The sequence below is a fragment of the Malaclemys terrapin genome, chromosome 12 (assembly GCF_027887155.1).
Source record: "Malaclemys terrapin pileata isolate rMalTer1 chromosome 12, rMalTer1.hap1, whole genome shotgun sequence".
NCBI lineage: Eukaryota > Metazoa > Chordata > Testudines > Emydidae > Malaclemys > Malaclemys terrapin.
Window position 1 is genome coordinate 14,760,562 of NC_071516.1, and position 15,801 is coordinate 14,776,362.

General features: G+C 41.0%; 1 protein-coding gene and 1 long non-coding RNA gene across 3 annotated transcripts in view; one reads left to right on the top strand and one right to left on the bottom strand.

Annotated features, from left to right (window-relative positions):
* The window catches only part of LOC128846297 (uncharacterized), a 57,438-nt gene extending 42,339 nt beyond the window's left edge, over nt 1–15,099 (top strand). The window contains exon 3 of the long non-coding RNA XR_008446755.1: nt 13,619–15,099. This is a non-coding gene — a long non-coding RNA (uncharacterized LOC128846297). The remainder of the gene's footprint in view (nt 1–13,618) is intronic.
* TSHZ2 (teashirt zinc finger homeobox 2) overlaps nt 1–15,801 on the bottom strand; it is a 264,346-nt gene that overhangs the window by 34,157 nt on the left and 214,388 nt on the right. The gene's annotated exons all lie outside the window — the stretch shown is intronic.

Here is a 15,801-nt window from a genome sequence, read left to right on the forward strand (position 1 = left end):
AAGGGGCTCAGTACAAAGGGTTACTATTCCTAACGTTTTGATTGGTTTGTGCCCATACATAGCCATTACTCAGACTTGTACTAGAGCCTACGAATCTCACACGTCCTGCAAAGCAACATACAAGGACTTGCAGAATCAAAGCCTAAACTTTAGGGTGGAAGCTGGGAGGTGGTTGGGAAAGCATCAATACTGAATTATGAAACTGTATTCTAAGTTTCAGCTTCAGAAGGTCATTTCATGGTATCATAATCCTGATACAGCCTTTAGAATCATGCCATTAATATGATGTTGTATTACAGACATATTCTGTTAAAATGCCTATCACAATCATATACTGTAAGTTGTGTACTGCCATAGAACATAGCAACATCACAGCATCACCTGCTGTTATCACTAATAGTTCAAGATTAGTAATACTACAGACCAAAGGTTTCTACAGCATCTTTCTTTCCACTTTCTTTCCATTTCATGCACTGATGTCATTATATCTGAATTTTTTACATTACTGCAATTTTTATTTCCTTACTATGATGCCACAAGTGGGGGGGAAGGGAATGTGGAGATTGACAGCAAAGGAGGGTATATTTAATCAGAGACACTTTCATTAAATATCAGATGAAACCTTGGAAAGGAAACGCCAAGTTTATCCCAAAAGTAAGTCCACAATGGCTACATAATTATGTTGTTCTGAGTTTCCTTTTCCCTATGTTGAGAGCGCTTTTTAAAACAAAGACACCATTTGTCTGAATGGTTGCTTAATACCTCAATTAGACCTAATTACTTTTAGCAATGTAGGGGTTACTTTGGAAATGATATCCTATGGTGCTGTCCACCCCTAATTGACATATCCTACAAGAGCTGATCACTTTGGCTTTGGCGAAGTAAAAGTGTTTCCCTCAAGGAATGAGGAAGGAGACTCTGTTGCTTTTGGTTCATGTAAGATGCCAATCAATGCTAAAAGCTTTACAGAATGATTCCAGAAGCCAAACTTGGTCATACCTGAGTGGTAAGAAGGGTGCCTTACCGAATTTGTTTGTGTGTGATTTAACAACCTGACACTGCCAAAAACAGAGGGAAAAGAAGCCCGACAGTCTAATTACGGACAGAAATACAGTTATCTAGATACAGCTGAATGCCTGGCAATTCCTGTCAGTAACTACAGCCACACTTCGTTCTCCAGATCAAGACACACTTAGTTGGGAGGAGGAGGGGGCTTGAGGTTTAGCCTAACAATCAAAAACTACCTCCATGCCAAAATCAGAACATGATGGTGTAATGAATCCATGTGCTCCAGATAACAGATGCAATTATTAAATAAGCCACACACATGCACATGAGAACTGAGATTAGAACTGAGACCTGGTCCTTTTAGTCAAAAAGCAAAGGTTTCTGCTGCATGGGAAAGACGATCTCTCTCAGCAGATAGCTGAAATAGGTATCTTATCCTGTTTGTGGGGCATCCACTGATGGGTAAAATCCCACACTCACTCACACACACCCCAATCCCATATATTAAAATGTATCCCTGAACTGATCTAAATAAAGTACCCAATGCACAGTGTCTTAAAGCATATCAAATAATATGTTTTATTAACACTTAAATAGCAATTTGTGCATGATAGGTCTGAGATAGCCAATCGAATAAGCTATTTAAGCTTCCTTCTAACGCGACCTGCCAACACCACCCAACATTTCCCCAAATTTCAATGTTAGCTACTTAATTTCTGGCACAAAGATAGTGTCTATTACTAGCGCCGAGTAATGCTGCAGTTTAACATGCTAACTCACTTCACAATATAGACTTTTCCACTGGCACAAGGTAAGTTATAGATGAAGTTCAAACAGTTAGGGCCTCAAAGCCTACTGGCAGTTTAGTCTCCCTTTTGACTTCTGTGGGACTCCTAGGCAAGGAGAAGCCTCGAGATTGGGACCTTAAAACATGCAAAGAAATCTCTCATTCTTCTTAAGTCCCATCATGAAAGCTACTGGCCATTGTTTGACCTTGAAGACAGTTCCGCAAGTTACATTTTCGGAGCCTGTGGTGGACCTCTGGGGTTAGCAATCTCTAATATCACCCATAATTTAATTGTTCTGCCTTTAGCCATATGTCTCCTTTCAATTATTGTGAAATAGATATAGTGGGTTTGTACGGGGAGATGTCAGCAAACCAGTAAAGTGCCTGAAACCACTATGGCTTATTGCTAAAAGCAGCCAAGTCAGCAGGCTTAGCTTAACCAAGGAAGAAGATGAGGGGGTTTGGGTGCCACAGAAAGGGCAGCTTGACCCTGCGTCCTTCCTGATAAGAATTGTGTTGAAGTTGCTGATACATGCATTTTAGAAGAGCAGGATGTGCCCCAGGAATGTCTATTGGGGCCTCAAGGCTGCAAACTCTGGAAAAACCCACACCTGGTTAATCAATAATCAGAAGGAACCTCTTGCTTGACCACTGAAACTGCTTACTTAAGTTTTCTTCAAGGGACATGTCATTCTATTACTAATGTATAAATAAGAGGAAAAAGTTTGAGGTAGTTGGACTCTTCTGAACTCTCCTTCTGGATACATCTTGCCATCCCCAGTGGTAGACAGGCTGCCGCTGTGCCACTCGAGAGCCACACTCAGCTTTGATAATTATCGAGGGTTGGGGGTGTTTTACTAACCTGTTGTGGACGTGTGTAAGTGCTTGAGACTAAGTAAAGTGTAGCTTTAAGTGAAAGCACTCTTGTGTTGTCCTGTCTGTGCCAGCCATCTATCGGTTGGATGGCTGTGTCTCCCCTGATTTATTGCCTGACACCACTTTGCATAGAGTAAAAGTTACCAAGAGCTTTGGGTTGAAAGAACCACAGGTAACAGGTTCAGTACCAACCATGGACCAGATTTATCCACTGATTTCAGAGATGGTCTTGACTCCACCACATCCTTATGGAAGCCTGGCTAACTGGTTTGTTTTTCAGGGGGGAATGGCAGTGGTGCAGGATAGAAACAAAGAGCCAAGCAGATTAAAAAAGCCATTTTTAAAGCTATTCAAGATGTATTTGTATGCATCTGATGCAAATATACTGTCATTATCTAAAGAAGAGGAAAAAAGACAACTTAAATACTTAGAATACAATTTAGATGCTAAAAAGATTAGACTTACTTTACTGTTCTATGTTGTTCAAAGACAAAACCTATTACCTTTTTTAACCCTATTGCATACCTTCCGCCTTATTTAGTCATGTGCAAATCCTTTCAGAAGGAACAAACAGGCTACGTCAGAATATAGATAGCTTGAATCAAATCCTGCAGACTCCTTAGTCCTTATTCCAATGTGAGTTTTGAACAAATAAGGCCACAACAGGAAAAAAACTAACAACTAGTTAAAAAACCTGACAAAACCAAACCAAACCAAACCAAACCAAACCAGAAATAGTCAGTACTGGTTGTAACGTCACCATTTTCAACAGTTATTACAGTCATTTTCATTTTCTATCTTTATTTAAATGATTCTTGTGTGACTAGGACACCAAAATTTTAAGAGTGCTTTACATAGTGTTAAATAAATAAATAATGTGATTTTGCTTTTCTCTGTCAGGGTTTTGTTCTGGTTTATTTAACTCAGTTTTTTTACATTGATGTTTTTACTTTAGAAATACCAGGACTCTACTTCTCATTCTTCTTCTTCTTCCCTCCCCTCCCCCCCAAAAGCTATATTAGAATTGGAAAAAGTGCAGAGAAGGGCAACAGAAATGATTAGGGGCATGGAACAGCTTCCTTATGAGGAGAGATTAAAAAGACTGTGACTAAGAAAAAAAAGACGACTAAGAGAGGCGATGAAAGAAGTGTATAAAATCATGAATGGTGTGGAGAAAGTGAATAGGGAAGTGTTATGTACCCCTTCACATAACACAAGAACAAGGGGTCACCCAATGCACCAGGTTTAAAACAAACATAAGGAAGTAACTCTTCATGCAACGCACAGTCAACCTGTGCAACTCATTGCCAGGGGATGTTCTGAAGGCCAAAAATATAACTGGTTTCAAAAACAATTAAGGCTGGTCTGCAATGGGAACTTAGGCCTGGTCTACACTGGGAGGGATGCCAATGTAAGATATGCAACTTCAGCTACGGGAATACCGTAGCTGAAGTCGACATATCTTATTCCGACTTACCGCCCGTCCTCACAGCGCGGGATCGACAGCCATGGCTCCCCCGTTGACTCCGCTACCACCGCTCGCTCTGGTGGAGTTTCGGAGTCAACGGGGAGCGCGTTCGGGGATCGATATATCGCGTCTTAACGAGGTCAATGGATGAATTCTTCTGTTTACCTAGCTACCACCTTTCGGGGAGGTGGATTAGCTATGCCAATGGGAGAACCCCTCCATTCATGGCCGGCTCTAGGCACCAGCAAAGCAAGCAGTTGCTTGGGGCGGCATATTTGCAGGGGCGCAAGAATCCAGCCTGGGAGCTGAGTACCAACAGGGAGCCCGGGGAGCTGTAGTTCCTTGGTTAGTTCCCTGCCTATAGAGCAGTGGTTCCCAAACTGGGGTTCGTGAACGCCTGGGGGTTCACGAAAAGTTACAGGGGGTTCTCAGGAAAAAACTCCCTAATGGCGGACAGAGCTGTCCCCAGGGACCCCAGGCAGCACAGGGCCAGCTGCCCAAAGCCCCTGAACGTCCAAGAGCTAAGAAGATCAAAGCAAGTATTTCTATCACACTGAGGAGATTTAAACATCAAGATTCCTTATAAGAAATGGAAAGGGAGGTGGATATTTTTTGCTGTTTTTAAAATTAAATAGGCGGCTAGCATTGTTTTTAAAATTATTATGAAGAACAAGTTTAAGCTTTGTTGTAATGTGCGTTGTTTGCCTGGACTGCTCAAGACCTGAATGCTTGTGTGGGAGGAACTCTTTGACTTGTCTTCTTAAATACCTTCATGCTGTTTCACATCTGATACTCCTTGATGAAACATAGGAGCCTTGTCTTATAACAGGCTTATTCAAAGTGATACAAGCTACGAAAGTGAGATCTTGGAAGAGTGTTGCCATTTTCATAATGTAATACAAATTCTGTAATGATAAATAATAATTAATAGTGTGTAATAAGCATGTCATAAAAACACATTTTATATTTCCAAGATCACTGCTTTTATAATTTATACTCAGGTAAAGGAGAAAATCCCTGGAAATATTCATTTTTAGGAGGGGGTTCGCGAGACTTGACATTTTATTGAAAGGGGTTCACAAGTTGTTAAAGTTTGGGAACCACTGCTATAGAGCCAGCCCTGGAGCAGGGAAAGAACTACATTTCCCAGCATTCCCTTAGCCGCTAGTAACAGGAAAGGGAGGGGGAAGGAGTATGGAACTGAAACCTGCAGCTTGCTGTGAAGGGTAGGGACAGAGCCAGCTCTAGGTTTTTTGCCGCCGCCCCCCACCCCAGCCCTGGGCTCCCCCCTCACCCCTGTGTTGCTCCAGCCCTGGACTCTCCACCACTCACACCCCCTGCCGCCCCAGCCCTGGGCTCCCCCCCTCCCGAATCCCTTGCCGCCCCAGCTCTCCCCCAACCTGCACCTCCTGCCACCCCAGCCCTGGGCTCTCCCCCCACCCCCGCACCCCCTGCCGCCCCAGCTCTGGCCTCTCCCCCCCACCTCCTGCCGCCCCAGCTCTGGCCCCCACCTGCACCTCCTGCCGCCCCAGCTCTGGCCCCCACCCGCACCTCCTGCCGCCCCAGCCCTGGGCTCCCCCCCCCGAATCCCTTGCCGCCCCAGGTCTCCCCCCACCTGCACCTCCTGCTGCCCCAGCCCTGGGCTTTCCCCCCCCACCTCCTGCCGCCCCAGCTCTGGCCCCCATCCGCATCCCCTGCCGCCCTAGCTATAGGCTCTTCTACCCCCCTGCACCTCCTGCCGCCCCAGCTCTGGCCCCCACCCGCACCTCCTGCTGCCCCAGCCCTGGGCTCTTCCCCCCCACCGCACCCGCACCTCCTGCTGCCCCAGCCCTGGGCTCTCTCTCAAAGAAAGAATTGGGTGGACTAAATGGACAGTGCCCTCTCTATCTGAAGCCTAACAAGGGAGGTACGTGGATCCCACTAGAATTTAAAATGAAAAGTAAGAGTGGGGAGGCTCTACTAGACTGGGCAGCTTTAGATACAGTACCAGGCACGTAGGAGGATTTCCACTTCTGAGCCATGGAAGCAGAAATTGACTTTTCTTTTCCAGATTTGAACACCCTCAAAATTCAGGAGTGCTCAAGCTCAATTTGGGCAGCTGTTAATTTTTCCCAAATCAAATATACTGATTCACTGTAACTTGCTGTAGAAAAAGTAGAATTGAGCAAGAAATGCTTCCCAGTGGTTATTAGGACTGGAATTGCTATTTTCAACAGTCATTGTTTTTGTTTGTTTGTTTGTTTGTTTTGTTTTTAAGTTTTAGTTTTAGTTTTATTTGTTTAAAAGGAAGACAGTGATATTGCATTGGCAAATTCCCCAAAGAAACAAAGAATGGAACAAAAGAATAATAAAGGCACCTCAACTTTTCCTCATTTATGTACGACAGTCTTATAATATGCATCCAGATATCTTCCAATCACACAAGCTGAAAATTGTTCCACTTCACTGCAGTTCTGTAACCATATGGGAACCAATCCTGTCTGTTCTGTGCACATCCAAAATTCCTGCTGAATGACCCGCCCTGGGAGCGAGTTACCAGTGACCCAGGGCTGCGGCGGAAGGAGGATGCAGTTGCGGGGGGGGGGGGGGGGGGCGAGGGGAGAGCCCATGGCTGGGGTGGGGGGCAGCCAAAAAATTTTTTGCTTGGGGCAGCAAAAAACCTAGAGCCAGCCCTGCCTCCGTTCCATCGAGATACTGTCTACGCTGAAGAGCTACAGTGACACAGCTGCAGTGGAGGATATGTCCATCAGTGGCTACTAGACTAGATGGTCAGGGACACAACCCCATGCTCTGTGTGTCCCTAAACTTCTGTTTGCCAGAAGTTAGGACTGGATGACAGAGGATGAAGACTAGTTAATTTCCCTGTTCTGTTCATTCCCTCTGAAGCATCTGGCACTGGCCACTGTCAGAAGACAGGATCCTGGGATAGATGGACTATTGGTCTGACCCACTATGGCCATTTTGATGTTCTTTTCCTTGGAGGATCTTGATAAAACTTTTCAAGGATCTTGAATAAGTGATATCTATACCTCTCACCCTGCCAAAGGCCTGATGTGTCACAAAGACCCCAAAGGAGGGATACACAAAAATTAATCATGCAGGAAACTTAACTGTGGGATTCAATTCTTCAGTGAAAATAACTCTATGATATAAGTAACTTTCAACAATAGAAATAAATATATAGGTAGTGGAAGTATGGAATGTAGGTAACTTGGGACTAAAGTGAGTGACATCCTTTTTACATGAATGATACTACACAAGGTTCAGAGGGGTAGCCGTGTTAGTCTGAATCTGTAAAAAGCAACAGAGGGTCCTATGGCACCTTTAAGACTAACAGAAGTATTGGGAGCATAAGCTTTCGTGGGTAAGAACCTCACTTCTGAAGATAGTGAGGTTCTTACCCACGAAAGCTTATGCTCCCAATACTTCTGTTAGTCTTAAAGGTGCCACAGGATCCTCTGTTGCTTTACACAAGGTTAAAACCCGAGGAACAAACCTTTCTGCCTGGGGATGAGGTAGGAGGAAGGGAGATTAGGAGTCTGAAGTGAACAAAGCAAAGAGACCAGAGAAGGATTTTACCACCAAAAGATTTACTCCTAGAAATATTTTCATATTGTGGCTTTGTGTTTGACCAAGCTGATGCATGTATTGGATTGGAATGGGTAGGGTCCATGCATTGAAATGGATTTGCATTGAAATAAATGCGTATAATGTTGGCTGTTAGGTCTTATTCAGGTTATCCAGTGAAACAAGAAAGCAATGAAGCTCCCCATCTAGAGTAGTTGGGAGCATACCAGCCACATCATTCATCTGTCCTGCATAGTACAAGAAGCCCTATATTACTTCTGGTTTCTCTGACCATATCCTAGTGTAGTATGTTGCTCTCATTTCATGCTGTTTAATAGCACTGATGGCTTCTGCAGAATATGCTCATCAGAAACCCCAACCCATTGCCCACTGAAGTTGATGGAAAGACACCCCCTGTCTTTAATGGATATTGGATAAGAAGCCAGATGTCCAACATATGCATTAGCTTGGCCAGTCAAATGCTACTCTCAGTGTGAACCTGGATACATTAAAAAGAACAGGAGTACTTGTGGCACCTTAGAGACTAACAAATTTATTAGAGCATAAGCTTTCGTGGACTACAGCCCACTTCTTCGGATGCATACCAAGAAGTATGCATCTGAAGAAGTGGGCTGTAGTCCACGAAAGCTTATGCTCTAATAAATTTGTTAGTCTCTAAGGCGCCACAAGTACTCCTGTTCTTTTTGCGGATACAGACTAACACGGCTGCTACTCTGAAACCTGGATACATTAAGATCTTGCTAATGGTTAAAAAAATCCTCAGTAAATTTACAATGAAATTGAAACTAAATGTAAGTGTTTGGTTGTCTCCAGTTTATATATAGATCACTCTCAGTTCCCATTGTTGGCTATAGGAAATGCGGAACAGAGGATGACTCAGACATCCCCCAACCCCAAAACAGGAGCTCAGTAAGAAGAAGGAACCCATTTTATGACGCACTCCAAGTAATTGTTATGACAATTTATAATTATAGGCTAGAAATTTACATTTGCATTATTTTGAAATAAAAGTGCTGATCATAGCTAAATTAGATTTATATATCAGAGGCCTATTGATAATCTATTTGACAAATTGACTGGTTTTCCTTACTGGTTGTTAGACCTGGTTGGAAAATTTCAATAATAAATAAATAAATAAAAAAATCCACAAACATTTTCACAGTTCCCATTTGTTTCCCTATTTTCTGACAAGTTGGATATTTAGGCCCAAATTTTTAGCATTGCACACATGAAAAAATTCAGAAATATAGCATAACTAAATTGCACATGTAGTTACCATGATTGTGTGTGCACTTATGGTAAATTAGTGTGCAAATCACCTCTGGACATTGCACTGATCATTTGGATGCACATTATGATTTATAGTTTTAAAGCAGTTCTTTGTATTTCATCTCTATAGAATTCCCTATGGAAGACGTTTCCAAAAAGGCTAATCATACCAATGAAGCTAATGGGAGTGAGACAATCAGGAAAAAAAAAGAATTTATTTCACTTTTGAAAAAGAGTGAAGTTCACCTGGGCTTCTGCAAAACAAGTTCCTCTTTTTTTTCTTCCTTTTTTCACAATTGATGGAAAAGATTCCACAGTCACTCGTGGTGTACATGACACACTTCACTGACATGCAGAATGAGAGAATCTGCAAGCAGCCTTCTAGAAAAAGCTGAGGCACTGGGTTTTATTTTATTTTTGCCACACAGTTCATTTCACAGTCTGTGGAAATTTTTGCCGGCACAATGATAGGATATAACCTGCTTCTACTACCTCATCACACTTATCAAGAAACATTATGAATTGAAATTGTCAACTAATCAAATGAGTGGCTGAGCAATTAAAAACACTTGCATGGGTTCTAACATTCTCGTACTAAGGATCTGAAAGATGTTACTAGTACATGACAAAAAGTCTTCAAAAAGTCTTTCTCTGTACTAGCACCTAACTATGAACATAGAAGACCAAAAAAAAAAGAAAAAGAAAAAGAAAAAAAACAACCTGTTTGCAATTTGGATCTAATTTGCCAATATCTGTAGAACCAAGACTTAAAGATTTATTTTGTGTGCCTGATTTTTGAAATTAAATTGCAGTTGAGGTTATGTACCAATCTTCAAAACAAGGAGCACCAGCTATCCCAGAGCACTTGCTTATGACCCAAGAAATATTGTTTTTATTCTTCATTCTGCCACTGACTCCTTGGGCAAATCGCTTTACTTATTGGTGCCTCTTTGTTTCCCTGTTGTCTGCCTGGGCTATTTAGAATCCAAGCTCCTTGGGGCAGGGACTGTCTTTCCCTATGTGTTTTCCCAGTGCCTATTATAATGAGATCAAAATCTCAGTTGGGACCTCTAGGAATCTGCTGTAATACAAATAGTAATAATAATACTGGCAGTGCTGGGGAATGATTGCAAGCTGGTTAGCATGTATGATGTCAGAAATACTAAGGCATTATAGGGAAATGACTAGTTGTGGGAGTATCATATAAAGGAACCCTGAGGGTACTCAACAATTGGAGAGTTGTTCTTTAGGAAAAGAAACAAGTATCTGCCTTTTTCGTGACAGTACTGGGGAAAAAATGCTAAAATAAAATAATTTTCCCTGAAGGAAAGCCTACTGGAAATGTGTAATTCCTTCTTGACCCAGCCTCTAAACTCAGACTTACTGGCAAAATGGCAGAGGAGTTAGCATATCAACTTGGGGTGTGCAGCAGTGCAGAAGAATCTGACAGCCTCCTGGATGAGTTCTCTATTTACCAACTCTCCGACACTGACAGTGTTATGAAAGGGCCAGTAAACACACAGCAGTGCTCAGATTCTGGGGCACTGTTCTTGGCGAGAAGCAGGCATAGGGCCGAATTTGTTGTTTAGTTAGACTCATGTTGATTCTTTCGTGCTTGCCTTACTCAGAGGTAGAGTCTTAAAACATCTTGACAAAACCGAAATATCAGTGTCTAAATGGCCTGTCCTGCCAAAAAATATAATGGGGGAGATTCTCAGGGAGTGTACACTGGAGTAGCTCTATTGAAGTCAATGGAACTACACTGATTTTCACCAGCTGAGGAGCTGACCCACTGGCACTACTGTACTATAAAATTATTATATTACTGTAATATCAGTTAGCATGTCCCTGAACACAAGCAGGTAAATTCAGAACATAGGCACAATCTTGCAAAGACTTAGACAACTGCTTAGCTTTATTTCTGTGAGTAGTTCCAGTGAAGTCAGTAGGACTACTCATATAACTAAACCTAAGCATGTGCATACGCTTTTACAGGAACAGAACCTAAGGTTGAATATTTGTTAACATTCTAGCTGTCCCGTTGTGCTAGGCATTGTACAAATGCAGAGTAGCACAGAGTTTACAGTTACAGGGCAGGGAAAAGAGATATACGCAAGAAGAGGGGGAAGTGCAGGACAGAATAATAAATAAAATTAAATAATAATAATAATTAAAAATAAATAGCCCAAATCCCCAAATCCTTAAATAAATGATTATTCTGTAATCCTGCCCTAAACTATACAAAAGTATTACTCTGCGCCATTAAACAGTTGCTGTGTTTCACCTCAGAGTTGACTACATTAAGTAAGGGCTGATCCTGCAGCTATGTGAAACCTCATTGAATCTGTTTCAGGATGAATGCCTCAGTCAGTGGGACTCCTCAGATGTTTAAAGTAAATCATATGCATAAGTGTTCACAGGACCAGGGCCTACATTTTTAAAGCACTTTAAAATCCTTTTGTGGGAAAGACATCATACAAGTATATGATTATTTACTATTCAAATTATTTTAATTGTTACTACATATAAATTGACCTAATAATTTGTGGCAGCACCATTCATAGAATAACTCTACCAACAATCTAGAATGAGATTTTAAAAGCCATCTAAAGGATTTGGAAGCCAATACCCTTTAATTTTAATGGGAATTGGGCCCTCAAATCCTTTAGGTGGCTTTGAAAAAATCTCAGCCCTAAAAATATAAACATGGTCATGTGATATTTGTTAAGTGACCAAAGCAGTTATAGAAATCCTAGTAAAAATATTGCCAGAAATGTTCAGAACTTGATATGATGATGATCTTAAATTTGTAATTTGCATACTTTAAATGAAACATTTCCATTTAAAAACCTCCACAAATATGCAGATGTTTGTGAAGATGAATACCAGAATATCCTACACTTCTGGCTATCAGTTTGTCAGCTTTTCCTTTTGTGCTTTGTTGCCGCAAATATAGCTTTGTATAGCAACAGAAGGACCATCTTTCATTTCAACTGAAGGCCACTCTCTTCAGTTCAGTCATTTTAGACAAATGCTCTTCATAAAATAAGGCAAATGTGCCTTTTTTGTTTTCTATGGGGTTTGGCTGTTATCCTCTGTCAATGGATTATTATTGAAGATAAAAACTTAACAAGCATTTTCTTTTTCAACTCCTTTTCGGGGTCAGATTAGAGCCCATTGAAGTTTTGTGAATCTGTAGGAAAAAAATCAATGACAGAATTCACCATCTGCTGCATAATGAAATATACGTGAATAATACAGCATCAGTTGAGGGGGCTGAAAGTGATCAAATGTTGTTCAGCACCTCAATAATATTTCCTTGGAAAAAAGACTCGCATTACAGACTTCAGTGTCAGATTTTTTATTTGTATTTATTTATTCTATGATTGAGAGTGGACTCTAATATGAGGTCACGGGGTTTGCAAAAACCTTAATTTCTTTGGGATTGTGACAAATGTACCCAGATTCAGACAGTAGATCCCATAACTTTAGAAGTCCAGAGGTTGAGGAAAATGTAAGCTAACTTACTGCACAATTCATTTAACATTCTTACAGATGTGACTTTGAACTATTACTTTATTCCAGTTGCATACATTGTAAAATCCTACATTTCCAACAGCATTCTCTTTTTGACATAAATACAGAGGTATAACTTCATACTCTGAAATATTCCAAAATAAGAGAGAGATCCTAAAATGTCCAAACTTAAAGTATCCAATATCTCACAGTTTAGAAAAATCCTCCCTATCTGTTAGGTAAATCAGAAAGCCTTAGATTGTGTGAGCATTTTTATGAATGAAAAAATTAGTCTCTCCTTCCCAAATTTTGGTCAAACTTTGGAAGAAAAAACAAAAATAAAAAACTCCTTTAATAGCTGATGATCCTATCATCCTATGGGAACTCAGTTCAATCTTTAAAATGGCCCATCTTACCTGGAAATATGGTTAAAAACCACAACATCAGTCATTAAGGCTTAAATAATTGTTTCTGTTTTAACTGAGGCCTTGGCTACACTTACCAGGTAGTTCGACGGCTGGAAATCGAAGTTCTGGGTTCGACTTATCGCGTCTAGTCTGGACGCGATAAGTCGAACCCGGAAGTGCTCGCCGTCGACTGCGGTACTCCAGCTCGGCGAGAGGAGTACCGCGGAGTCGACGGGGGAGCCTGCCTGCCGCGTGTGGACCAAGGTAAGTTCGAACTAAGGTACTTCGACTTCAGCTACGTTATTCACGTAGCTGAAGTTGCGTACCTTAGTTCGAATTGGGGGGGGGGTAGTGTAGACCAAGCCTGAGATTCATAAAACCTCACTACATATCTTCAAAGAATACCCTGAAAAGCCATGTGTACATGGTGGACTCTGTCAATGCATGGAAGGGAGTGGTACTGTATATAGGTTCATTGTCACAGATGTTGCTCCTGAAGGTACTGTCTTATCCCTGAGGGAAGGTAGGTATTCTACCACTCTGGAAGAGGACTCAGTGTACACTTTCACCTCTGTGCATGTGCATATCTCAATGCACTCTTAATTATGGAGTTACTACTGATGCGCCCATGTTATATTCACACATCCATTTCCTGCTAGGGATTTTAAACATGTTTTTTCTTTCTCTATCTCTCTCTAGATTTTATGGTCTTTCCCATTCTATCTCACTGCAAATCCACTCTACCATGATGATTTCCAAGGTCTTCATTTGGTTAATTGCCAATGCAACTACTAGCACTGCCACCATGAAAAAAGACACTGCATTTCTGCTTCTACGTTAGCCAATATTGTATCTAGAGTTATCAGTGTGCCCCCTCCAAACCATTTCTCTCACAGGCCAAGCTACATATCTACAACGGAGCACTTTTTACACACATCCTATACCCAATTTTGTTTAGAAGACTCCATAATTATGTTGTAAAGAAATCTAAACAACTGAGGCATAAATACATCAACACACATGTAATGGAGTGGCCCACTACACCTCCTTAAGTCCATAGACCAGATTTTTTCCCCCTCTTTCAACTTTCCAAATGCCTTCACTTGTCCTCTAACCTCAACCATTTTAGGGTAAAATGTGTCCATTTTGCAAAATACTCTGATCCCAAAATTTCTCCTAGTTTGTTATTTTCAAGTTTTGTTTATACCAAATATTCTTTTACCAATTTTCACTTTTCATTCTGTATAAAGCTTGATAAGAAAACCCTCCTTCTTGAATATTCATTCATTCAAATTAATGGGCATTTGCTTGGAATGTGTTGTTTCCATGCCCCTCCCCCCAACCATGAGTATTGGCAGATCAAAAGTTCACAGAAGTATTCTGGTGCAATTTGTAAATCAACTGCAAAGAACAGTGTGCATTGCTACATTTCTAATGGGTTACAATTGAAATGCTACATTTTCATTTTCCACTGACAATGAAAAACACCAAGTAATATACTAAGGCCAAAAATTATTGCTGGAACTTATGAGCAAGTCATTTCCTAACAGCTTTGTTCCTTGAATGCTGTCTTATCAAAAGTGCCCAGGATTTTATTGAAGTGAACTGGTCTAATGAAAAAAGAGCATTTGATGAACAGGCTTGACTGCAAGCTCAATTCCATTCTCCATACTTCCAATTGGGTTTCATCAGTAAAATAGCCATAAGCTATTGCAGGTAGCCACGAATGAAAATACCAACTACGATTCTTCTTGATGGCATGGTTGTTTGGCATATATTGTAGATGGCATATATATATAAATGAACAGACAGAACATCTCTCTTCATTGTGAAGAAAGAGTGCATTCCAAATAATCTAAGAACAATAAAAATAATTATTAGCCTTTAATTGTCCAGCTGGCCAGATTTAACACAAAATGAGGTCATAAAGTTAGACTTCTAAATATGGACATTGGCATAAATACAGACCCCCCTGATTTTCAAAAGAAGAGAGCACACACCAGATCCAATTGAAGTGTTGTGGGGTCTAGAATTAGCTGTTCCAAGAAGTTACTGTTTAAATTATCAAGAAATTGATTCTTTAAACCTTGTTTTGATCTGACCTATAATCAGTTTACGTGGGGCAGTTGAAGTCACCAACTATTGCATCTTTATTAGGTTTAGTTGCCTTTTGATCTGCTTTAAAACCATGCAATATTATTTTTCCCTAATAAAGTTGTTAGTTTTACCCTATTATACATCTGTATTTTTATGACTTTGAATTTCTGTTCTTTTGATCTCATGGATACAGATTGAGACGGAATTACAGTAATAGATCAGGCTGCCTCACAGTATCTAGAGTAAATAAGGTTGAGTGACTCATAGTTTCACAGTTATAAGGTGGCTTACACACTCTTTGGTAAGCAGTCATCCAGCAGACATAGCCATAATGCATATTCAGGTGCCAGACTTGTCAGTTTTTCCTCCCTCTCCCCCAGGGCTGGGGAGTTAATTAGCACTGACTATTCTGTGGCAAACAAGTGTTGAGATCCTGGTAGGAGAAAAATCTATTGCAAGGTGAGTTCTGCCATTCTCTTTTTAAAAACATTACTCTAAGGATAAGTCTATACTGCAACTGATAGCTTGCCTCTGAGCTTGGGTAGACAAACATATGCTAGCTTGGCTGGAGCTAGTGTGCTAAAAATAGTAACATGGAATTGACTTTGCAGGATGGGCGGATGCTCAAGATAGCCAGTATGGACCCAGGCCGGCAGACCGGCTTGTATTTGAGAGAGCTAGCTTGTGCCATCACCTGTGCCACAACATCCATGCTGCTTTTTTTTAGCACATTAGCTCAAGCAGAAGTAGCATACGTCTCTCTACCCAGGCCAGAAGGCAGAGTA